The sequence below is a fragment of the Bufo gargarizans genome, chromosome 5 (assembly GCF_014858855.1).
Source record: "Bufo gargarizans isolate SCDJY-AF-19 chromosome 5, ASM1485885v1, whole genome shotgun sequence".
NCBI classification, from domain to species: domain Eukaryota; kingdom Metazoa; phylum Chordata; class Amphibia; order Anura; family Bufonidae; genus Bufo; species Bufo gargarizans.
In genome coordinates, this window is record NC_058084.1 from 247,669,239 (window position 1) to 247,696,593 (window position 27,355).

Here is a 27,355-nt window from a genome sequence, read left to right on the forward strand (position 1 = left end):
TTGTCTTTGGTTATTGCCAAGAAGCTATTTCCCTTATGAGATATACGAGTTTCAGTTTCCCAGTCTATATCTGGGTAGTTGAAGTCCCCCATAATAACCACCTCATTATGATTTGCTGCCTCGTCTATCTCGTTTAGTAGTAGATTTTCTGTGGTTATTAGGGGGTTTATAGTAAACTCCTATTAGTAATTTATTGTTGTTTTTAGCTCCATGTATCTCTACCCACAGTGACTCCACATGTTCATGTCCCTCACTTATATGTTTGCAGAGTGTGGGCTTTAGATAAGACTTTACATAAAGGCAAACCCCTCCCCCTCTCCGGTTTTGATGATCCTTTCTAAACAAACTGTAACCTTGTACATTAACTGCCCAGTCATAGCTATCATCCAGCCATGTCTCAGTTAATCCCACTATGTCATAGTTCTCCTCACACATCAGTAATTCCAGTTCCCCATTTTCTCAGAGAATAGTCCTGTACTCACATGTATGGAGATTATATCAAGTTTGTGGCGTCCCACATGGTGTGACTAAAGGGTAAGCTTACCTCTGGCTTTTATCTGTTATAAGAGGGTTTCGGGAATACCTCACTGGTGCAAATATAGTCTGTTGTGACTGGTGAGCAGGTCCTGCTGTGGGTCAAAAGTACTTCTCTGGTTGTCCCGGAGTCACTTTGTAGTATGGTTCCCTGTTTGTCTCGGGCGTCCGTCGTGTCTCCGGCACCGAGCGGTCTGGGCTCCTTTTAGATGAAAAGCGCTTTCTTTAACAATAGCTAAAACAGCTATGTTAGTTTCTCCATTTGCCGGTTATTGCCAGATACAAATTTCTTATCCTCCATGCCAGACGCGTTTCAAAGGCTATCCTGCCTCCTTCCTCAGTGGCTATGTTTGATCTGTCTGGCTGACCGGCTTTTATCTCCCTATCTTCCAAGGGAGCTCTATAGTAAATCTGGGATGGATCTGGTGCTGTTAAGTAGGATTCTCCTTAGGTTGCGGTTCTATTGCGTTTCGCTTGCGTCTTTTCTGCATTGGTGCGTTTTCTGTTCCTAAGCATCACTGACTTATATGGAAACCTTTCTATGGATTATTTTGAATAAAGCTAGTTGCACTGTCATTTGGTGTAAACAATTATACAAAATATATAACAAATATGCAATCATGTATGATGAACATTACATATAAATAAAGATAATAAAAATATAAATATGACTATATATCCAGCTAGTGGAGTATGTTGATTTGGACCATCAATTCCGCCACAATATAAAGGGCAATATATGCCACAGGGATATCTTTCTATAGATTCACAAAGTCATGGCTATATTGCTTCTCATAATAGCTCATGGTTGATTAATCATAACCATTTTTCACTGTCAAATATGGAATAAAGTATATCTTCTTTATAAGTGTGTTAAAGGGTGTTTCCTATGGTATATGTCATTTACAAGTTGTTAGTACTATGGAGTATCAAAAGTATATCCTTCAAATTACTTGCAGGTAGTATCTAAAGATTATGTGGTTTAAATGCCGGGTAAAGGCTCCATTTTGTGTAGGATGCCTTTGTGGTGCATGTGGACCACATGCAGTGGGACTGCTCCCCCAATGAGAAACACGCTACAGTGTTTGGGGTTTGAGCAGTTCCCCCATATTTGCCACTATATTTCTGTGATTTTGTTTTATATGTATTGAATGTGCCTTTACCTGACATTTAAACATTCTTTTGCACCTAGTAACCTCCATCACACGGTCTGATATGGGTGTGGCTTACAGTCTTGCTTTGTTCACATTGCATTAGTTGTCCTGCTATGCGGTTGTGTGGAAGCTTGGCTGTGAGCTGGATTTCATCACCTTCAGACTGTGTTCACACCATAGTTAGCGTAGTGGTAGGACCCTTGCCATGCTGAGAGACCATGACGTGGTGCATGATGGGCTCCGATGTGTTCCTGACAGGAATATATTGGCAAAAGTCTCAGCTTTTAATATCTGCTTGTATGACTAGCTAGTATAGTCAGTGGCATATCCATCTGGTGCATTTTTTTCTGTGATTTATATAATATTTTCATCCGCACAATGCTCCGTTCTGTGTAGGATGCCTTTGTGGTGCATGTGGACCGCGCCGGCATCCTCCATTGTACGCATTTTTTGTTTAGGGTTTGAGCAGTTCCCCCATATTTGCCACTATATTTCTGTGATTTTGTTTTTAGATGAATATCAGATCACATTTTATGACTAATTTGTGCAGAAATCCATCTCATTCCAAAGGGTTCACATAGTTTTTCTTGCAACTGTATCAACAATTCACACAACTCAGACATGGGAAGCATCTATTTCTTTTAGTGCCTAAGTAGGCCTGACCAGATACCTTACCCCCCCCCCCCCCCCCACTACCTCTGCTCTAACAAGTTTATTACACAGATTGGGGAACCTTCTATATGACATCAAGGGAGGGACAGAGAATTCTCTGAAATGGCTTAAACTACTTTTCAAAATCAGCCAATATTTTTGTATTACCCCAGCTATCTGATAGCTGCCCTCTGTAAAAGTGGAAATAAAGGGGACCCTTTTTGATGTTACCCGTCTAGTTGTCCCAGGGGCACCCGGCTCCAGTGTGTTCAAGTGCCTCCAGATCAACCTTTTAGGGTACCCTCTTTGGACAAATCTCTCAGACATCTCTAGTAATCTACAATTACTCACCTCATGATCCCTAACAATACACTGGACTCAAAGAAATTGACTATGGGGTAGTGACTTAATCATAGAGCGCGGATGACAACTCTCAAACCATAAAAGTTTATTGCAATCTGTGGGTTTAGTATATAGATCAGTTGTTAGCAAGCTTCCTTGAATTCTGACTATGGTGTCCAAGAACTGAACTTGTTCGGTGGAGTAAGTGAGGGTAAACTGAATATCAGGATCAACCCTATTAAGTAAATGGTGAAACTCAACAAGGTTCACCCTCAGTGCCCTTCTAGATGACAAACACATCATCAATGTATCTCCACCACCCCAGCACATGGCTGAAGTGGTGGGAGACATAGATGTGTCTTGTCTCTAGGTCTGACATAAAGACATTGGCGTAAGTTGGCGCCACATTTGAACCCATTACAGTTCCCCACAACTGCAGGTAGTAGCCATCTTTAAATGCAAAGTAGCTGTACCTCAAAACTACACTGAGAAGATCAATGATAAACTCCTTACACCTTAAAGTATAGTCTGTTTCAATGAGGTATCTCTGAATGGCCTCAACACCTCTCTCATGATTGATAGAGGTGTAGAGGCTAGTCACGTCAAAAGACGCCAATATAGAATCTTAAGTCACCGAAACTTTGGAGATCTTATCTAAAAAAAAAAACGTGTCACGTAAAAATGATTTTGTTTAGAGGTAACAGCAAAATGGCGTAAAACCTTGTCTAGGAGGATGGCGATATTAGAAAAAACAGAATCCCTACCCAACACTATGGGTCTACCCGGGGGGTTAATGAGGGACTTGTGAATTTTAGGTAACACGTATATCAGAGGCGTTTTAGGATGTGTCACAAGTAAATAAGTGTATAGAGATTCATCAATGAGACCACCTGACCTTGCGGTATCCAGAATGTTAGTAATTACTTTTAGCACATCGAGTTTAGGATCGTGATAGAGACGCCTATAGACATCAGCATCACCCAATTGTCTATAGATCTCAGAAACGTGCAACTCAGTATCCATAACAACAATGGCTCCCCCTTTATCTGCCAGTTTGACAGTGAGGGAACCGTTGTTGCACAATTCATCAATAGCTGTCATATTGGAATTGTCCAAACCACCATCTTGCAAGACATGTTTCAAATTATAAATCTCTGAGTTAACCGCATTAATAAAGGTGTCTATAGCTGGACAATTCAACTGTGGGGTGAAGTCACTCTTGGTGTGTATACCAACACTACCAAGAGAGAGTTCACATCCACGTACATTAGTTCGATCATCATTACGAACAACATTCTTAGTTGTATCTGCAAACCAAACTTTCAGTTTAATGTTACGAAAGAAGCATTGCAAATCTACTTCCAATTGGAAACAGTCCGTACCGACAGAGGGACAATAGGATAGACCTTTAGATAAGAGTTCAGTCTGTGCATGGGTATGTGTATGAGAAGATATATTTACCACTGTTGATGTCTCTTTCTCACAGTACGACCTTTTACTGATCGTAGTTCCTTTTCTCCATCTGTGTTGTCTCTGTCCACCTCGTCTGGTCCTTTTGGTTCCAAGGTTGCTCCTAAAAAAGGCACATCTTGCTGCTCTTGTGTGGATCCTGTTGCTATGGACGATGTCGCTTTGGTTGCCTGTAGATTTTTTCATATTGCAATTACCATGTAATGGGGAACGTCTTTGACCTCTCTGTTCATGCCAAGTGTAGACATTACCTCGCTTGTAATCCTCCTCATCCCTCAGCCATTTCCATCTTTTTACTTGTTAAGATAAGCAGAACAACTTGTAAGATACGCATCATAATCCTGTGTGGTTAATACATCCCTTAGTTTATTATCTGTAGTCACAAAGTGCTTCTGTGTAACCCCTAGTTCATTTTTTCCCCCCACTAATACACACCACAAAAGTCTTTACAACTGATAACTGCACCGCTGAGTGGCAAATATATTTTACTTTTGCCACTAATACAGTACAAAAAGGGCTGTAATTTTAGCACTTCACTACACAACAGCTAATAAGCCCTTGTTCCCACTAATACAAGCCAAAAAATGCTTTAGAACATATAACTGCACCGCACCAGGGCAAATAAAACGTAGAAATATTTCCTTGTAATAACCACTGTTAATGCCTGTATCAAACAGCACTTGCACCCTAATAAGAACGGTTTGCTTGGCTCGCAGAACTGTATGAAGGCAATTTTGATCTCCAGTCAGTGCTGCAAGGTGTAATTGGATTGTTCCTATTACCCAGGCTGTAACCTTCCCTACTGAACCCTGTTCAACATAAATGTTGTGGAATGATTCCTCCCTATCCTTTCGCTACACCTTGAATAATCTTTCCCTGCACTTGTAAATATATTTTTTTAGCAGAATGAAGTTTTTTTCTAACACGGTCCCTAGCGCCTGCACTAAGTACACTGGTAAATGGCAGAATCTAAGATGACTGCTGGTATTTATAGGGCTGTGACATCACAAGGCCGGCTGGCTGCTGATTAGCTGCATGCAGGGCATTATGGGTGATCCCGTCTTCCCAAATTTCCTTTCTTCCTGTCCTCACACGTGTAGCAGCCATTTTAGGAAAAAATGTGATTCGTTACCACAAAGCGCGAGGAAATTCGGCTTTGGTGCGAATCGAATTCCACTTTGTCAGCTTCGATTCGCTCATCTCTACTATACATTGAAGGGAAACCTTAATACTTTAGCATACCAAGATATTTTGGACAATTCTATGCTTCAAACGGTTTAGGGTAAAGGCCCTTTTCTGTTCCCGCACAACCGTGAACCAGTGCACAAAACAAAGTCTATAAAGGCATGGTTGATGTGAGAGAACTTCACTGACACGCACAGAACCCTAACTTCAACCCCACTGGATGCCTTTCATGATTGAAGGGGTTGTCCCATCTAGCAATTTCATACTCACCTGCTGCGAGCTGCGCTGTTCACTTCCTGGTTTCCGGTTTGTGAGACTGGGTGGGCTTAGTGAGCTTGATTGAAGGATTGCCCCGGCTAGGCGGCGCATCGCTGTCTTGAACGTGCACGCCTCCGCGCATGCGCAAAAGTGAGTTCTTCCTGGCCGAGAATAGTACAGAGCTGCGCTTCTTACAGAGCATGCGCGTCTCTGTACTATACTCATCCAGGAAGAAGTCACCATTGCGCGTGTGTGGCGGTGTGTGCGTTCGCGGCTCTGTACTATACTGGCCAGAAGGAAGTCACCATGGCGTGTGAGCATCGGCGTGTACGTTCAAGACAGTGATATGTGCGTTCAAGACAGCGATGTGCGGCCCGGCCGGGGGAAGAAAATGTGTTCTACGCAGGCGCGGCACACAAGTGGTGACCGTATCTAGTGGATACCAGAAGACAACAGTGGGGTAGGATTGAAAGATTTTTTCCAAGATAGGTAGGGATTTCCAAAAGGAACATAATTACAAGAATGCTCACAGGCACTTCTATAACAAATTACAATAGGATCAATGAGATGGGAATACCCCTTTAACTGTGAGCGGTATTATTGCAATTATTGGAAGCGTTTAGGAACCACAGCAATTCAGCCATGAACTGGCAGACCATGTAAAGTTACGGAGCAGGGTCTCTGAGTGCCAAACCATCTTCTGCTTCACTGCATGGGTTGGCTGAGCAGCTGCATGCAATCACTAAGCACAATGCCAGGCATTGGATCAACATGGAAGCAGTTGAAACATTGTGGGAACAGTTTGAGGAAGGTAATTTTCTATTTGAGCATGACTATGCCCCAATGCACAAAGCAAGGTCAATAAAGGCAGGGTTTGGGGAGGTTGATGTGGGAAAACTAAAATAGCTGTACAGTAGCTTGAACTTAACCCCATCTTTGAGATGAACTAGAATAGAGATTGCAGGCCAGGCCCTTTTCGTCCAACAGTGTCTGACCTCAAAAATCTCTTCTGGAGAAATTGGCAAAAATAACCACAGACACACTCCAAAATTTTGTAGAAAGCCTCCCATTTAGCTGCAAAGAGGATCCAACTCAGAGCCAGGATGAGGTAGTTCGGCACCCTAGTAGGAGAAGATAAAAATTGCACCGCCCCCCCTCCTGGAATCAATTTAAAATGACATTACTTCCTAAGAAAGAGATTTAAAAGAATGAGTTGGGGCATATACAGTAACTTACAGGTGACGTCTCCGCAGATTTCAGTTGTTCACTTTTCAGTAATAGTGTCACCAATAATCATAATACTCTCCAAAAGTACCCAATAAGTACTAATGCCTACATACTGTGCCCAGTAATAATAATGCCCCTACAGTACTACTAGTAGTATTAATATAATCACAATGCCCCAACATTTATAATGCCCCTCCTTCAGTGTCCCCTGTACCTGTAATATCCCTTTGCAGTTATAATGTCCCTGTAGTGCCACTACATACTGTATGTGTGTGTATATATATATATATATATAAAGAATTATTAGGAACACCTGTTCTATTTCTCATTAATGCGATTATCTAGTCAACAAATCACATGGCAGTTGCTTCAATGCATGTAGGGTTGTGGTCCTGGTCAAGACAATCTCCTGAACTCCAAACTGAATGTCAGAATGGGAAAGAAAGGTGATTTAAGCAATTTTGAGCGTGGCATAGTTGTTGGTGCCAGACGGGCCGGTGTGAGTATTTCACAATCTGCTCAGTTACTGGGATTTTCAAGCACAACCATTTCTAGGGTTTACAAAGAATGGTGTGAAAAGGGAAAAACATCCAGTATGCGGCAGTCCTGTGGGCGAAAATGCCTTGTTGATGCTAGAGGTCAAAGGAGAATAGGCCGACTGATTCAAGCTGATAGATAGCAATGTTGACTGAAATAACCACTCGTTACAACCGAGGTATGCAGCAAAGCATTTGTGAAGCCACAACACGCACAACCTTGAAGCGGATGGGCTACAACAGCAGAAGACCCCACCGGGTACCACTCATCTCCACTACAAATAGGAAAAAGAGGCTACAATTTGCACGAGCTCACCAAAATTGGACTGTTGAAGACTGGAAAAATGTTGCCTGGTCTGATGAGTCTCTCTGTTGAGACAGTCAAATGGTAGAGTCTGAATTTGGCGTAAACAGAATGAGAACATGTATCCATCATGCTTTGTTACCACTGTGCAGGCTGGTGGTGGTGGTGTAATGGTGTGGGGGATGTTTTCTGGGCACACTTTAGGCCCTTTAGTGCCAATTGGCCATCGTTTAAATGCCACGGGCTAACTGAGCATTGTTTCTGACCATGTCCATCCCTTCATGACTACCATGTACCCATCCTCTGATGGCTACTTCCAGCAGGATAATGCACCATGTCACAAAGCTTGAATCATTTCAAATTGGTTTCTTGAACATGACAATGAGTTCACTGTACTAAAATGGCCCCCACAGTCACCAGATCTCAACCCAATAGAGCATCTTTGGGATGTGGTGGAACGGGAGCTTCGTGCCCTGGATGTGCATCCCTCAAATCTCCATCAACTGCAAGATTCTATCCTATCAACATGGGCCAACATTTCTAAAGAATGCTATCAGCACCTTGTTGATTCAATGCCACGTAGAATTAAGGCAGTTCTGAAGGCCAAAGGGGGTCCAACACTTAGTATGGTGTTCCTAATAATTCTTTAGGTGAGTGTATATATAAAAATGAGTTTCTGTCTGTCTAGACGTCTAGACGTTCTTTATACGCGTCCAAACGACTAAACCAATCTTCACCAAATTTGGCACATAGGTACATCAGGTGTCCGGGAAGGTTTTAGACCCAGTCTCAGCTCTCCAGGATGTACCGTTCCAGAGATATTCCCAAAAAATGACCCCCCCCCATACAAGCCTGCAAGTCTATCTCTTTAAATCCCAACTGCTATAAACACAGTTTTACTCCAGGTTTCCATAATAACCCAGCAATTTCTCTTTACTGCTTAAAGGGGCGGGAAATGTGGAGGTCACTGTTTATAAATGGGCGGGCACAATGGAGGTCACTGTTTATAAATGGGCAGGCACAATGGAGGTCATTATTATTAAATTGGCGGGCACTGTAGAGGTCACTGTTATTAATGGGGCAGTCACTGTGAAAGTCACTGTTAAAGGGGCCGTCCCTGTTATAGGGGCTGCCACTGCAATATTCACAATTAAAGGGGCGGTCACTGTTAAAGTCACTGTTAAAGGGGCAGTCACTGTGAAAGTCACTGTTAAAGGGGTGGCCACTGTGAAAGTCACTGTTAAAGGGGCGGCCACTGTAATATTCACAATTAAAGGGGCGGTCACTGTTAAAGTCACTGTTAAAGGGGCAGTCACTGTGAAAGTCACTGTTAAAGGGGTGATCGCTGTGAAAGTCACTGTTAAAGGGGCGGCCACTGTGAAAGTCACTGTTAAAGGGGCGGTCACTGTTATGGGGGCTGCCACTGTAAATGTGACTGTTAAAGAGGCAGTCACTGTGAAAGCCAATGTTAAAGGGGCGGTCACTGTGAAAGTCACTGTTAAAGCGACGGTCACTGTGAAAGTCACTGTTAAAGGGACGGTCACTGTGAAAGTAACTGTTGTTATGGAATTATGGACATAATGTATTCTTATCCTTGATTCATATCTATCTCTCTCTCATCAGCAGCCTCTTGTCTCTCTTGTCTCCTATTCTCCCCTACTTCCCCTTTTCAGTATTGCTATTACTTAAAAGATCATATGCTTGCTTTTTTAAAGACGTACATAAGACTAAAGCTTGTATGCGATAGGATAACATAATCTGTGCACTTTTATATCTATATATAGCGAATTGCAGAACTGCAGAAATAAGTAGGTGTACTTGAGATAATGGACATTAATAGTAAGCCTATCATAAATGATTATTAGATTATTAGATAACGCCCTGATAAATGTCTATAAAAAAATGTAACGTCCTCAAATAAAACAGAGTATTGTTTCTTAACGTCTCATGAGTCAGTTCCTCTCTCTATGCGCACAGATTGCAATATTCACAAAGTTACTGACATTTGGGTCAGAACCGAACCAGGACAACTTTGGCGCCCAACGTGGGGCTTGAAGAGAGGACCCCCTGTTCCCGTACCCCCGAAGACCGGACAAGGGCGTAAAATAAGGTGTCACGGCTGTGAGTGAGCAACAAGAGTCTACACAGTGAATAGCAACTGACCGGACCCAAACTAGGGAGGATAAAGGGTGACCCCTGTCAGACCCTAAAAGCTCTCCCTAAGCTGCTAAGCACATGTCTGGATCCAAATGGTGGATCGAGACATGCCCGCGTACCTGAGGCTGATGACCACTAAACCCCTACAATAGTGGAAGGGGCACGGCCACCGGTGCCCTGCTCAGTATATGGACGGAACCGGGGTTGCCTCGGATCCAGTCAGCAAAGAAACAGAAACACACAATGTCTGAACACTTAACTGAAGGAGCGGCAGCTGCAGTGAAAACAGATCCAAAATCAGCAGACAATATCCGAGGTACTTGCTTCAGCAGACGACAGATACAGTGAAACGATAACACACAGGTGAAGATACTCAAGCGAGAGATACAGCTCAAATGAAAAGTATAATCCGCACCTCTACAAAGGAGGAGGGGTGATTTAAAGGCAGCGAAATCAAACACAGGAGGGACAGCTGGTAGGAAGGAAACCGAAAGTAAAGACCTTATCACAGGGGCGGAGAAACAGGGCAGAGGGAACTCCTCCAAGCTCTAGTAGTGACATCATCACAGGGGTGGAGAAACAGAGCTGTGAGAATGTCTCAAAGCTCTGGTAGTGACAGTACCCCCCCTCTACGGGTGGACTCCGGACACCCAGGACCCACCTTCTCAGGATGAGCCCTATGAAATGCCCTGATGAGGCGAGTGGCTTTAATGTCCGACACCGGAACCCACATCCTCTCCTCAGGACCATAACCCTTCCAATGAACGAGGTACTGAAGAGAACCGCGGACAATGCGAGAGTCCACAATTCTGGAAACCTCAAACTCCAGATTGCCATCAACCAAAATCAGAGGGGGAGGCAAAGAGGAGGGTACCGTGGGCTGGACATATGGTTTTAAAAGAGCCCTGTGAAATACATTATGTATCTTCCAAACCTGAGGAAGATCAAGACGGAAGGCAACCGGATTGACAACTGACAAAATTTTATAAGGCCCAATAAACTTGGGACCCAATTTCCAGGAGGGAACCTTCAGTTTAATATTTCTTGTAGACAACCACACCAGATCACCCACATTCAGGTCCGGACCAGGCACACGTCTCCGATCAGCCACACGCTTATATCTCTCACTCATCTTTCTAAGATTACTCTGAATCTTTTGCCAAATGGTAGACAAAGATGAGGAAAATCTCTCCTCCTCAGGCAAACCAGAGGGAGCCCCTCCCGAGAATGTCCCAAACTCCGGATGGAACCCATATGCACCAAAGAATGGTGACTTATCAGAAGATTCCTGGCGACGGTTGTTCAGAGCAAACTCGGCAAGAGGGAGAAAAGAACACCAATCCTCCTGGTTCTGCCACAAAACAGCGCAAATATGTCTCCAGATTCTGGTTGACGCGTTCAGTCTGACCATTCGACTGCGGGTGAAAAGCAGAAGAGAAGGACAGCCGAACCCCCAGGTAAGAACAGAAAGCCTTCCAGAATCTGGACACAAACTGCGTGCCTTTATCGGAAACAATATCCGAGGGAATGCCATGCAATTTAACAATATGGTCGACAAACGCTTGCGCCAACGTTTTAGCACTGGGTAAACCAGGGAAGGGTACGAAATGAGCCATCTTGCTAAAACGGTCCACCACCACCAGGATCACCGACTTCCCTGAGGAACGAGAAAGATCCGTGATAAAGTCCATGGAGAGGTGTGTCCAAGGACGGGAAAGTATTGGTAACGGGAGAAGGGGACCTGAAGGCCGTGAACGAGGGACCTTAGCGCGAGCGCACGTCTCACAAGCAGCCACAAAACCCTCCACCGACTTACAAAGAGCCGGCCACCAAAATCTCCGAGCAATGAGATCTACCGTGGCTCTACTCCCGGGGTGACCAGCAAGAACCGTATCATGATGCTCCTTAAAGAGTTTGTGACGTAACTCAGGAGGCACAAACAACTTCCCAGGAGGACAACGGGTAGGTACCTCAGTCTGGGCAGCCTGGACCTTGGCCTCCAAATCAGAATACAGAGCAGAAACAACCACCCCCTCCGCCAAAATGGGACCCGGGTCCTTGGAGTTTCCTCCTCCTAGAAAACAGCGAGAGAGAGCATCAGCCTTCACATTTTTGATCCCAGGGCGGAATGTAATGACAAAATTGAATCTGGAGAAAAACAGAGACCATCTGGCCTGTCTCGGATTCATACGCCTGGCCGACTCCAAGTACGCCAGATTCTTATGGTCGGTAAAAACGGTGATAGGGTGCCTGGCCCCCTCCAACCAATGGCGCCATTCCTCGAAAGCCAACTTGATGGCCAACAACTCCCTATCTCCCACATCATAGTTTCTCTCTGCCGGGGAGAGTTTTTTAGAGAAAAAGGCACAGAGTCGCCACTTGGCAGGAGAAGGGCCCTGGGACAAAACCGCACCCACACCCACCTCGGAAGCATCCACCTCAACAATAAAAGGTAAGGAAACATCGGGATGCACCAAGACGGGAGCAGACGCAAAACTCTCTTTAATCTTAGAAAAAGCTGCAAGCGCCTCCTCCGACCAAGAGGAAAAATCTGTCCCCTTTTTTGTCATGTCAGTGAGGGGTTTGACAACAGAGGAATAATTCAAAATGAACTTTCTGTAATAGTTCGCAAAACCCAGAAAGCACATCAATGCCTTCTGATTCTCAGGAAGCTCCCACTCCAGCACAGCACGGACCTTCTCCGGATCCATGCGAAAACCAGAAGCAGAGAGGAAAAAACCCAGAAATTGAATCTCCGATACCATAAAAACACATTTCTCCAGCTTGGCGTACAATTTATTCTCCCGCAGAATCCGCAGAACCTGAAAAAGATGATCCCGATAGGTCTGAACATCAGGGGAAAAAATATCATCAAGATACACCAATACAAATTTCCCCATCAAATGGTAGAAAATACTGTTAACAAAATGCTGAAAGACGGCCGGAGCATTCATCAGGCCGAAAGGCATAACGAGATTCTCAAAATGCCCGTTAGGGGTATTAAAGGCCGTTTTCCATTCATCCCCCTCTCTGACCCTGACCAGGTTGTCGCACCCCTCAAATCCAATTTGGAAAAAACCTTGGCCCCAACAATTTGGTTGAAGAGGTCCGGGATCAGAAGAAGGGGATAGGGATCGCGAATCGTGATACGGTTCAGCTCCCTAAAATCTAGGCAAGGTCTCAGAGAGCCATCTTTCTTTTTAACAAAAAAAAAAAAAAAACAGCGGCAACAGGTGATTTTGAGGGACAAATATGCCCCTTATCGAGACTCTCAGAGATATAAGTTCGCATTGCGATTCTTTCCGGTTGTGAGAGATTGTAGAGGCGTGCTTTTGGCAACTTGGCTCCGGGAATGAGGTTAATGGGACAGTCAAACTCCCGGTGAGGAGGTAGCTCCTGAACACCGCTCTCGGAAAACACGTCTGAGAAATCAGAGAGAAATTATGCCACCATTTTAGTAGACATCTCTGCAAAAATCGCTGTGAGACAATTCTCTCTACAAAACTCACTCCACTCATTTATTTGCCTTGCTTGCCAATCAATAGTGGGGTTATGTCTAGTGAGCCAGGGCAACCCCAAAACTAGAGGTGAAGGCAATCCATAAGGACAAAACAAGATATATCCTCCACATGAGTGTCACCTACCGCTAACCGGATATTGTGAACAATGCCCTTCAGGGATCTCTGTGAGAGTGGAGCAGAGTCAATAGCAAAAACAGGTATATCCTTTTCTAATGTGCAAACCTGAAAACCATGCATGGCTACAAATTGAGTATCAATAAGATTGACGGCCGCTCCACTATCAACAAAAATTTCACAAGAAATGACTTTGCTCCCTAGCGCTACCCTGGCAGAAAGGAGAAAACGGGAACTGCAGGTCAGAGGAAAAGCATCAATTCCTACATCAACTTTGCCCAAGGTAGCAGATGAAGCAGAGTTTGATGATTTACCTTTTGAGGTTTTTCTCTTATTATAACTCTTAGTACAGTTCAAGAATTTCCTAGACGGACAAACATTTGCCAAATGACCTATGCCCCCAAAACAAAAACACACCATTCTCTGAGGACTAAATCCTCTTTTATCAGGGGCAAGTTGACCTAGCTGCATGGGCTCCTCCACATAGGGAACCGAGAGAGGATGAGGCCCCTGCACACTAAATGAGTCCGCACCACTGCCCCTAGAGTGAAAATGACTGGACCGAGAGGTCTCGTTTCTTTCTCTTAGACGCCTGTCAAGGCGTACGGCCAATGACATGGCAGACTCTAAGGACGTTGGTCTCTCATGGAAAGCAAACGCATCTTTCAATCTCTCTGAGAGACCATGAGAGAACTGACTCCGGAGTGCAGCATCATTCCAACCTGAATCAGCTGCCCATCTTCGAAATTCAGAACAATAAAGCTCCGCAGACAGTTTGTTCTGGCATAAAAAACGTAAGTTAGATTCGGCCAGAGCAACACGATCTGGGTCATCATATATCTGCCCCATGGCCAGGAATGGGGACACAAGCAAAAATGGAGTTTGCATTCCTCTCTGAAACGAACAAAATTCTTACTGCCCCCGGAGAACTTCTCCGGAAGTGAGACCTTTGGCTCGCAACAGACTCCATGGGCCGGAGCAAAGACCAATACTTGAAGCTGAGTCATAGATTGACGGAGATCCGCTACCTCCAAAGAAAGACCCTGCATGCGGTGAACCAGGTCAGAAAGCGGATCCATGTAAAAAAAGGACGGTTTGGCGGATTATAATGTCACGGCTGTGAGTGAGCAACAAGAGTCTACACAGTGAATAGCAACTGACCGGACCCAAACTAGGGAGGATAAAGGGTGACCCCTGTCAGACCCTAAAAGCTCTCCCTAAGCTGCTAAGCACATGTCCGGATCCGAATGGTGGATCGAGACATGCCCGCGTACCTGAGGCTGATGACCACTGAAACCCCTACAATAGTGGAAGGGGCACGGCCACCGGTGCCCTGCTCAGTATATGGACGCAACCGGGGTCGCCTCGGATCCAGTCAGCAAAGAAACAGAAACACACAATGTCTGAACACTTAACTGAAGGAGCGGCAGCTGCAGTGAAAACAGATCCAAAGTCAGCAGACAATATCCGAGGTACTTGCTTCAGCAGACGACAGATCCAGTGAAACGATAACACACAGATGAAGATACTCAAGCGAGAGATACAGCTCAAATGAAAAGTATAATCCGTACCTCTACAAAGGAGGAGGGGTGATTTAAAGGCAGCAAAATCAAACACAGGAGGGACAGCTGGGAGGAAGGAAACCGGAAGTAAAGACCTTATCACAGGGGCGGAGAAACAGGGCAGAGGGAACTCCTCCAAGCTCTAGTAGTGACATCATCGCAGGGGTGGAGAAACAGAGCTGTGAGAACGTCTCAAAGCTCTGGTAGTGACATAAGGTAGGAAAATAGAAGTTATCCTACTTGTATTGTGTCCCCTGGTGTAGCCTCTCGGAATCAGTCTGAGGGAGGGGTGCGGCAGCAGTCTGGGGCATCTTCGAGGGCATGTGAGTAAGAACCCCACAGTTAAATAGTGTATACTATGAAAGATGAAGATCTTTGTGACAGTTGCTACTGTGTTGCCTTGTTGAACGTGGGGAAGGAGACGAGATCACTACTGAGCCTGTCAAAGATTGCCTCATGTGCCTGAACCTGACAGACAGTCAGAGTACCTGTCCGTCACTGAAGAGGTCTCAGAAGGGGAGGCGTCGGTTTAATCTGCTGGCCAGTGTTTTGCCTCAGAATTAGACTCAAAGCAGACTGCAGGCACGTATCCGTCTAGTCCTTCCCCTGGTCGGCTCCAGTAGGCTCAAGGACGACCGCAGAGTGAGTTGCGATGGGAAACTCTGAGAGTTTGAATAAGGAGGACTCTTTCATGCCTACCCGGTATGTGAAGACAGAAAAGGAAAGAAATTCTTAAAGGGTTTCAGTAGGTTAGAAAAGAACTTTGGTATACCAAAATGTGGAACCTTGTATAGTGAAACATGGGACAACTTAAAGGAAAAAACGAGGAAAACTAGAGGATCAAAAGTTAACTCCGCTAACCAGAGCATGGCGGGATTGTAGTAAGGAATTTGAGGAGACGGGAGGATGTCAGGAATATGATAAAAAGTTAAAGATGTTTGTTTGTACCATGAAGAAATTAGGAAGTGCTGACCGGCCACCGCCCTATAAAAATGGCATCAAGTTAACTGATGATGCATGGGTTTGTAATGTATGTGGACAACAGAATCCAAACTTTTGAAAAAATTGTCTAGCTTGTGGGGCACCACGCCCACATCATCATGTGTCCATGTTTCCTGTGAGTACCCTCCCAGTCCCAGCCACTGCACCATCTTGGCCACAGCCACCGCCCCATAGGGGACCAGAGATACCTCTCTGCCCGAAACCTCCTGTCTCAAAAGCTTCTCCATTATGTCCCATAGTCTATCCAGATGGAACAGTTAAACAGCTACCTATGAATATCATGGTTGCTGGAAAGGATGAAAAAGATGAGGCAGTGACGACAACTGGTAATACGGCACAAGAGTCAGCAGAGCAATATCATGCAGACAGTTCTGGTACCTCTGTAGGTGAGCAGCAGCCAGTTAGCCACAATCTTAATACAAGATCTTTTGCACAGTCACCAGGGGGACCCGGTTGTCTATATGAAGGCACCCCAGATGAAGTTGCAACCAATGGTTGTTCCCCCATAGCACGGATTTTCAAGAGCAACTAAATACCCTACGTGATCAGATAAAGGATAAAGAACTCAAAACTTATGAAACTATAGTTAACACTTTTGGCCAGATAAGACCACCCACCGGACCACCCAAATATGTTTCATTCACACCACAACAGCTGTTCACTTTAGTGAATATACTGCCTGACCCAGAAACACATCCCACGCCATTGTACAGGAAAATGCAGCAGGTTTATCAAACATATGGCTGCACATGGTCCGATTTAAAGAGTATAGTAGAAAACAAAACAGGAGATTATTCCTCTATAGTGCTAGACCACATAAAAGAGCCCACTTTGAACGGGGCCAATTTCGATCCCTGTGATGAGGATTCTGGAATACACTTAATACATGGACTGCAAGTGTGGGCAAAGGAAAAGTTAGCAGAACAGTCTTCTACGCTGCAAGATATTACACAAGATAAGACAGAATCTACAGAGAAGTTTGCACTGAGAGTTAAACAAACTTAGGCCTCTTTCACACTTGCGTTGTCCGGATCCGGCGTGTACTCCACTTGCCGGAATTACACGCCGGATCCGGAAAAACGCAAGTGTACTGAAAGCATTTGAAGACGGATCCGTCTTCAAAATGCTTTCAGTGTTACTATGGCACCCAGGACGCTATTAAAGTCCTGGTTGCCATAGTAGGAGCGGGAAGCGGGGAAGAGGTATACTTACAGTCCGCGCGGCTCCCGGGGCGCTCCAGAGTGACATCAGAGCGCCCCATGCGCATGGATGACGTCATCCATGCGCCTGGGGCGCCCTGACGTCACTCTGGAGCACCCCGGGAGCCGCACGGATGGTAAGTATACTGCTCCCCCGCTCCCCGCTACACTTTACCATGGCTGCTGGGACTTTAGCGTCCCGGCAGACACGGTAACCACTCTAAAAAATCTAAACGTCGGATCCAGCAATGCACCGAAACGACGTTTAGCTTAAGGCCGGATCCGGATCAATGCCTTTCAATGGGCATTAATTCCGGATCCGGCCTTGCGGCAAGTCTTCAGGATTTTTGGCCGGAGCAAAAAGCGCAGCATGCTGCGGTATTTTCTCCGGCCAAAAAACGTTCCGTTCCGGAACTGAAGACATCCTGATGCATCCTGAACGGATTTCACTCCATTCAGAATGCATTAGGATAATCCTGATCAGGATTCTTCCGGCATAGAGCCCCGACGACGGAACTCTATGCCGGAAGACAATAACGCAGGTGTGAAAGAGCACTTATCAGGACATAGGATTTAATCTGAAAGAACCTGCCCACATGTGCCTTCTATCCCGTACCCTAGTGGATGGTCTGCGCCCAGAAATAAACTAACTGTTAATTTCAGTCCGTCCTGAATGGAAGTCCTTGCCCTTTGACCAGTTAGAACAGATAGCAAAAGGGTTGGAAGCAAATGCCCCAAGGAAAACTCGAGCCATAATGGCTGTAATGAGTGCAGACAATCAGTCTTTGCCCCGAGTTTGTTTTAGGTGTGGAAGGCCAGGTCATATCAAACGCTATTGTCGAAGTCGCCATCTGTGGCAAGCTTACCAAGAAAGGGGAAGTCAACAACAACAGCAGTCAGACTTTCCTCCCCCTTCTTCAGTCTAGGAGGCAGGCAAACCAGTGTCAGGGGAGTTTTCACAGTATATGGCAGTCACCGCCCCTCCTGCCGGCCCCTCCCCCAGTATAACTCTGGAGGTGGCCTGAAAAGACATCCCATTTCTAATTGACACTGGTGCAGCCCGCAGTGTACTCTCTGAGACTGTCCCCCTTCCACACTGGCTTACTGACATAACCCTTCCATGCTATGGACTTGAAGGTATTGTCCAACATAATCCCACCACTAAATCCTTAGAGATATCAAGTTGCAGTCCTCAGTTACACTTTCCTCCGGGAACTTTATCCCAATTTGTTGTAAGTAGCACCTGCCCCCTTAATTTACTTGGAGCTGATTTCTTACAAAGATACAGGCCAATATACAGTTCCATGAAGACGGCACTGTTACTCTCTTCACCGGCCTAAATCCTGAACAAACTTGTGCACTCATGGCTCTGCAGACAGTACAGGCAGAGGTTAAGGACAGCTGAAGAGCTAAAGCCCCTGAGCTTGATCAATTACCACCTAGTTTATTGGCAAAAGGATCTGCAGATATTGGAAGACTTCCAGTGCCTCCGGTAGTGGTAACTCGAAAAAATCCTAATGTGTTACCCTATAAGGCTCAATACCCACTGTCTAGTGCCCAACAAGATGCTATCTCACATCAGGTCAAAGACTTGTTGGAAAATGGGGCACTTAAGCTAACGTCCTCTCCCTGTAATTCTCCATTGTACCCCATTAAGAAAAAGAGAATAAAAGGTCAACCCCCAGTGTATAGGATGGTCCATGACCTACGGGTAGACAATGAGTGCACCATACTAGATACCCCGGTGGTGCCCAATTCACACACGCTACTCTCAGGCATTCCACCAACAGCTGAAATGTTCACTGTCATAGACCTTGCAAATGCATTCTTTTCAGTCCCTCTACACCCTGACTCTCAATACTTATTCGCTTTTACACATCTGAATCATCAATATACATGGACAGTGTTACCACAGGGAGCACAGAATAGTCCTTCCTGTTTCACAAAAGCCATGTCAATGGTACTCACACCATGGCAAGCTGAACACCCACAAGTGGAGCTATTACAACATGTGAATGACCTTCTGCTGTGTGCCCCTTCACAGGAAGTGGCCCTGAAAATGTCAATTTCTCTTCTCCATTTCCTATCCACAGTAGGCTGAAAAGTTACCAGGAGTAAGCTTCAGTTTTGCCTCCCCAAGGTTGTATTTCTTGGACACTGCATTTCCAAAGGTTGTAAACATCTGACTGAGGCCAGACTTAAAACTATCACAAACATTCAAATTCCTGAGACCCCCAACCAGCTGCAGACTTTCCTAGGTCTTGTGTCATATTGCAGACCTTGGATCCAAGATGCTAGCATCCTCATGCAGCCCTTTTATGACTGTATTCCACGTGATGCTTCTAAACCCTTTACTCTCACACCTGAAGCACACCAATCATTTTGCGAACTAAAAAAGGTCATCAGCTGCTCCTGCACTAGGTATTCCTAATTACAGCCTGCCCTTTAAATTGTACATAATGGATAAGAAGGGCCATGCCACTGGAGTCCTCACCCAAGCACATGGTGGCCGAAATCGCCCTATAGGATACTATTCCAAGAGATTAGACCCTGTGGCTCGAGCTGCTCCTTCTTGTGTCAAGGCTGTCCATGCAGCTAGCATGCTCCTTGACACTACATCTGATATTGTGTTAGGTCATCCACTTACAATCCTGGCTCCACATGATATATCTGCCATATTGCAACAAACACAACCAAAACCTCTTACAACTCAGCGTCACCTTAGACTCCAGTGCAGCCTCCTGCTCCCAGATAATATTACAATCCAAAGGTGTCATATCATAAATCCCACAGCCCTACTTCCTCTTCCAAGGGGGGAGTGGGATGAATCGGAGGAAAAAGAACTGGATTTCATAGACATGCAAGCGGAAGAGGACTTACAAGAAGAAGAACTCTGGACAGCAAGGAATTCATCCTATGAAAACACGGAACATGACTGCCTAGAACTGATGGAAGCTGAAAAGAAATATCAGTGAAACTCCACTGACAAATCCACAGTGGATCCTATTTGTGGATGGCTCCAGGTATGCCGATGACAAAGGAAGGTTTCATACTGGTATGGCAGTCACCAGTGAATTTGAAGTCCTATGTTCCAAGAAACTGAGCCCACATCAATCGGCTCAGGAGGCCGAACTGCTGGCTCTAGCAGAAGCATGTACTATGGCTAAAGAATCCACAGCCAACATCTATACCGACTCAAGATATGCCCATGGAGAGGTCCACGACTTTGGAGCCATATGGAAGGCATGTGACTTTCTAACAGCTGCTGGAACCCCCATAAAAAATGCTGTGGCAGTATCAACCCTTATGGCAGCCGTATTGCTGCCAGTTCAGGTGGCAGTTGTAAAAATAAAGGCTCATGCAAAGGCAGACACCGCAGAAGCTAGGGGAAACGCCCTAGCTTATCAGGCTTCAAAAAAGGCAGCTATACAAGGAGAAGAAGATGTGACATTGCCCTCCCCAGTGATGTCGGTCACTGGATCCACTGAAGAACTTGTTATGTGGGACCTGCTGAAGAAAATGCAGGAACAGGCCACCCCAGGTGAAAAAGGTACTTGGAAGAAAGAAGCTGCTATCAAGGAAGAAAACGGACTATGGACTCAAGGGAAAAGAGTGTGCCTTCCCAGAAGTCTATACCCCATGGTAGCTAGTCTGACTCATGGCCCTACTCATGTGTCTAAAACCATCATGAAAGAACTGATTGACAAAATCTGGGTAGCACCAGGAATTACCCCAGTTTTGGTTAGAACATGCCAATCTTGCCTGATCTGTGCACAATGTAATCCAGGAAGAACAGAGCCCACACCAACTAAATGTCTCCCAAAGGCCCAGTACCCATTTCAACTCATTCAAATTGACCACATCCAGATGCCAATGTGTCAAGGGTTTCAATATGTGCTAGTAGTGGTAGACTTGTTCTCTGGGTGGCCAGAAGTCTACCCCGTCCGAAATCAGACAGCTATAACAACTGCTAAAAAAACTAATGCAGGAAACTGTTTGTAGGTTCGGAGTACCTGAGTTCATTGAGAGTGATCAGGGCTCAGCATTCACTGCTAGCTTAACCCAGGAAGTTTGGAAGATGATAGGGTCACATTTAGCCTATCACACACCCTACAGACCACAATCGAGTGGAAAAGTGGAACGCTTAAATGGGATACTGAAATCTAAACTATTGAAAATGACTAGGGAGACAGGACTCCTTTGGATACATTGTTTGCCTATTGTGCTCTTTTCTGTCAGGCACACCCCAAAACCTCCCCATAAACTCACACCACATGAGATTTTGTTTGGATCAGGGCCTCGTCTTGGATGATACTTCCCACAACAAATACAAATGCATTATGAGTCAGTTGCAAAATATGTAATAACCTTATGTAAACAATTGTCTCTAACATACATGTGTCAGTATTTTCTTCTATTCCAGATCCCAACGATTTGAATGACTCTCACAAGTTGAAACCAGGTGAATGGGTGGTGGTGAGGAAGCACGTGAGGTCTACCCTTGAACCCAGATTTGAAGGTCCATACCTGATCCTGCTCACAACACCCACCTCAGTGAAATTGGAGGGAAAACCTACCTGGATACACGCATCCCATTGCAAACGAGTCAAAATCTTGGGAGAAGATCACTGACCAGACCATCATGATCATGTATATCCTTTTATGACGTATTATTGTATTGATTCTACTTCTACCCCAGTCGTCTGGACCTCAGTCTCAAACAGTGATGGTCCATGGAGTCCAGACAGCCATTACACAAGAACAGGAAGATTCACAGGTCAACACCATATTTTGGTATAACTCCTCAGCTGTCCATTTGGCCTTATTTAAGGTTGACTACTGTAACATAGTAAAGCCCTGTCCAACCCCAGGGCAGCAATGTAATGCTTATGTGGATGGCACAATATACATATGTGTAACATATGATGATTATTGGGGAAGGAATTGTGCATATTGGGGCTCTGTTGGCTGGACCACAGGCCCTGACTGGGGATATAAACCCACAAGTGCACTAGATCGAGTGGATAAAAATGGTAAACCACTCCTTACCCGTATGACCATTAGAAAGACCGGTGGTTGCTCTTGGCTTGGGAAGACTGGATCCAATATGCCACTGACTCTGACAATAGAGAACCCCAGTCCAGGGGATGCTGGGGAATATATACTTAGTTAATATGTAACCGGAGGTACCACACCTCAATATGGCAGATTTTATCTCCGAGACATGCAAAATAACCCAAAATGGGGAACCACATCTCCTGTACAATTAAATCCCTTAGTGTCACCAAGCATTTCCACCTTCAACCACATGGTGGCTATATCTAACCCCACCTTTGAAGATACTCTAGCCATAGAAACAGGCCATACAGACATTAACCTGTGGCTAGTAGTGTTGAGCGCAAATATTCGAATTGCAATTTTTTTTCTCGAATATCGGAACTTCGAGATTTCACGAATATTTAGAATAGAGTTCTATATATTCGCGAAATCGAATATTCATTTTTTTTTTTTATTGTTATATTTTGTTTCTTTCCCACTTCCCTAAAGTAGTTCTTACCTGTCCTTAGGATTCCTGGCTTCCTGGCTGCTCCAGTCAGTGCCCGTTGCCGACTTCCGTGCTCATGGAGCGTCCACCATGGGAACGTCTCCATATACTAGAATGTACTGTCCGATTTGAGAATTACGTAAAAAATCAACTTGGACCTGGTTTACTGTGGATGGCTTGGTAGAATTAGCGAATATGACGAATGTATTCGTCATATTCCACAAAACGAAGATAACGAAGTATTCTCCATCTTCGTTTTAGCTACCTATTCATCAACTTCACTAATTCTAGCAATCATATAGGAAAGTTTACTATAGAGACAGCTAAGTTTAATTCGCTATGCGATTATATTACTTTGCTTTTTGTATTATAAATGGAATAATTATAATAATTATCAGGTATTATAATTATTCCATTTATTTTAAAAAAAAGCTAAGTAATATAATCGCATAGCGAATTAAACTTAGCTGTCTCTATAGTAAACTTTCCTATATGATTGCTAGAATTAGCGAAGTTGATGAATAGGTAGCTAAAACGAAGATGGAGAATACTTTGTTATCTTCGTTTTGTGGAATATGACGAATACATTCGTCATATTCGCTAATTCTACCAAGCCAACCATAGTAAACCAGGTCCAAGTTGAAATCGCAATTCGATTATTATAACTTGAATTAATCGAATTGCGATTTCAACTTAGCACTGCTATATTCCATATTAGGCTATAATTAACGAATATGAAATATAGCAGTACTAAGTTGAAATCGCCATGTGATTACTTCGAGTTATATTAATTGCATTGCGATTTCAACTTGATGCTGTTGCTGGGTCTCTCTAATGGAATGGGTCTAGAATTAACAAACTTAACTGATATTGAATCTAGCAGTGCAAATTTTTTATCACAACTAAACCAGGTCCAAGTTGAAATCGCAATTCGATTATTATAACTTGAATTAATCGAATTGCGATTTCAACTTAGCACTGCTATATTCCATATTAGGCTAGAATTAACGAATATGGAATATAGCAGTACTAAGTTGAAATCGCCATGCGATTACTGCGAGTTATATTAATCGCATTGCGATTTCAACTTGATGCTGCTGGGTCTCTCTAATGGAATGGGTCTAGAATTAACGAACTTAACGGATATTGAATCTAGCAGTGCTAAATTTTAATCACAATGTGATAATATTTGCTATTATTATTAACCACATTGTGAAACTATTCTGACATACAGTACTATATTTGTTTTATTAGTTAATTCTACCAATACCACCTATAGCAAAATCTCCAAAGCTGGAATTGCAATGCAATAAAAATTAGTTGCATTTCTAATTCAACACTATTGCTAAAATATTCGTATTGCTTGTATTGTTATAGTTAACAAGTGACCACTACATCTTATGGGTTAAATGTCCACCATCGGTATTACTGACGGTCACGGACATTAGCCGTGGGTTTATGCAGCCACACAAAGCAGGTGGCCACGGCACCTGCATAAGGATTGATCTAAGTATAGCTACGTCATTGGGTGTGAAGCGGTAAATGATTATGGCACAAATTAAAGTAGTTGCATCACACTACAATGTCTGTAACATGTATGTATGGATAGCAGACAAATAGCTCTCATATGCACATAGCACCTCTATTTACGTGCTACATACTATATATCCCACGCTATAAAACCCACACCAACCTCCCCTCCCCCCTTAAACTCTCCACCACCTTAAACCCTCCTCCAGATCATGTCCCCCCCCACCTCCTCACTCACACACAGTTTATGAGAAGTAATGATTGACCTCCAGTATTTCAGTATTTGCTGGTTCATTTGCCATAACCCAGAGTGCACCACATGGAGGCGAACCAGCTGTACACCCCATACCATACCATCACCTCACTACACAGGTACACCTCTCCTCAAATGGCCATTGGCCAATACCCCATTGCTCATACCCCACACACATGCAATTTAAATACAATGGAATGTTATAACGGTAACCTAAAATCACATTTTTTTCCATTTATAGCCATAATTATTATTTTTTTTGATGACATGATCACATTAAGTACAAATACTTGTATTTTAATAGTTTGGGATTACATGTATTAATGTTGTACAAGGTCTATGATTGGACCTGGTCCCGTCACGCGTGCTGCTAAGAGCGCCACAGTCTGCAGTATTCGGTTTGAATTGTGGCACACACATGACCACCGGCACAAGAAAATAGTCATAGTGAATAAGTGGTGCGACCATAAGCGGCGCAGAAGCCCCCAAAAAACAAATGGAAAAAAAAAAAAATTAAGGCAATTTTTTAATTCCTTGGAGCTTTTGGAGCAGTCCAGCCATGGCCTTTTGGTTGGCCTCCTCTGCTAGGGTCAGCTCATCCCTCACCCTTTTCAGCAGCTGCGCCCTCAACTTTTTCATCCGGTCGCACTGCTCCCGCTGCACATTTTTAATTTCTTTAATTAACTTGTTTATTGCTGTAAAAGTAAAGGAAATATCAATTTTAAATCTACTTTAAAAGACAATCATTGTTTGGTGTATAAAGCAGATAAAGCCCTGTCTGACCCAGAAAGAAGTACATCAGCGACTTAAAAAGATTAAAATAGACAAATCACCTGGACCGGATGGCATACACCTTCGTATCATAAAGGAATTAAGTAATGTCATAGCCAGACCCTTATTTCTGATATTTGCAGATTCTATACTGACAGGGAATGTCCCACAGGATTGGCGCAAAAACAGAGCCTGGAAACTATAGGCCGGTAAGTTTAACATCTGTTGTGGGTAAACTGTTTGAAGGTTTTCTGAGAGATGCTATCTTAGAGCATCTCAACGGAAATAAGCAAATAGCGCCATATCAGCATGGCTTTATGAGGGATCGGTCATGCCAAACTAATTTAATCAGTTTCTATGAGGAGGTAAGTTCTAGACTTGACAGCGGCGAATCAATGGATGTCGTATATCTGGACTTCTCCAAAGCATTTGACACTGTACCACATAAAAGGTTAGTATATAAAATGAGAATGCTCGGACTGGGAAAAAAAGTCTGTATGTGGGTAAGTAACTGGCTCAATGATAGAAAACAGAGGGTGGTTATTATTAACCACCCTCTGTTTTCTATCATTGAGCCAGTTACTTACCCACATACAGACTTTTTTCCCAGTCCGAGCATTACACTCAGATTGGGTCACTGTCACTAGTGGAGCACCTCAGGGGTCAGTATTGGGCCCTGTTCTCTTCAATATATTTATTAATGATCTTGTAGAAGGCTTGCATAGTAAAGTATCAATTTTCGCAGATGACACTAAACTGTAAAGTAATTAACACTGAAGAGGACAGTATACTACTACAGAGCGATCTGGATAGATTGGAAGCTTGGGCAGATAAGTGGCAGATGAGGTTTAACACTGACAAATGTTAAGTTATGCACATGGGAAGAAATAATTCAAGTCACCCGTACAAACACTCGGTAACACTGACATGGAAAAGGATCTAGGAATTTTAATAAACAGCAAACTAAGCTGCAAACCCCAGTGTCAGGCAGCTGCTGCCAAGGCCAATAAGATAATGGGTTGCATCAAAAGGGGCATAGATGCCCGTGATGAGAACATAGTCCTACCACTTTACAAATCACTAGTCAGACCATGGAATACTGTGTACAGTTCTGGGCTCCTGTGAACAAGGCAGACATAGCAGAGCTGGAGAGGGTTCAGAGGAGGGCAACTAAAGGAATAACTGGAATGGGGCAACTACAGTACGCTGAAAGATTATCAAAATTAGGGTTATTCACTTTAGAAAAAAGACGACTGAGGGGAGATCTAATAACTATGTATAAATATATCAGGGGTCAGTACATAGATCTATCCCATCATCTATTTATCCCCAGGACTGTGACTGTGACGAGGGGACATCCTCTGCATCTGGAGGAAAGAAGGTTTGTACACAAACATAGAAGATGATTCTTTACGGTAAGAGCAGTGAGACTATGGAACTCTCTGCCTGAGGAGGTAGTTATGGTGAGTACAATAAAAGAGTTCAAGAGGGGCCTGGATGTATTTCTGGAGTGTAATAATATTACAGGCTATAGCTACAAGAGAGGGGTCGTTGATTCAGGGAATTATTCTGATTGTCTGATTGGAGTTGGGGAATATTTTTTTATTCCCCTAAAGTGGTTATAATTGGCTTCTACCTCACAGGTTTTTTTTTGCCTTCCTCTGGATCAACTTGCAGGATGACAGGCCGAACGGGATGGACAGATGTCTTTTTTCGGCCTTTTATACTATGTTACTATGTTAATCCATTATATATTGGTTTAGTTAGGATTAATAATAGTTCTTTAGACTTTAGGGTTATGGACTTAGTAGTTAAGTTAATGCTTTTGATGTAGATTAATTACTTTATAGTGTTCATGTTTTATATTACTGTTGTGTGTTGTACATTCTTTGTTGACAGTTTCATAGTTTTTACACAATTTTGTAGATAAATATTAATATTGTTTTGTGCACACAATTTTTTAGTCTACGAAAATTTTTATATTTTGGATGTTCGTTACATCCAATATTAAACAGTATGCCTCATTCAGATACTTTACGG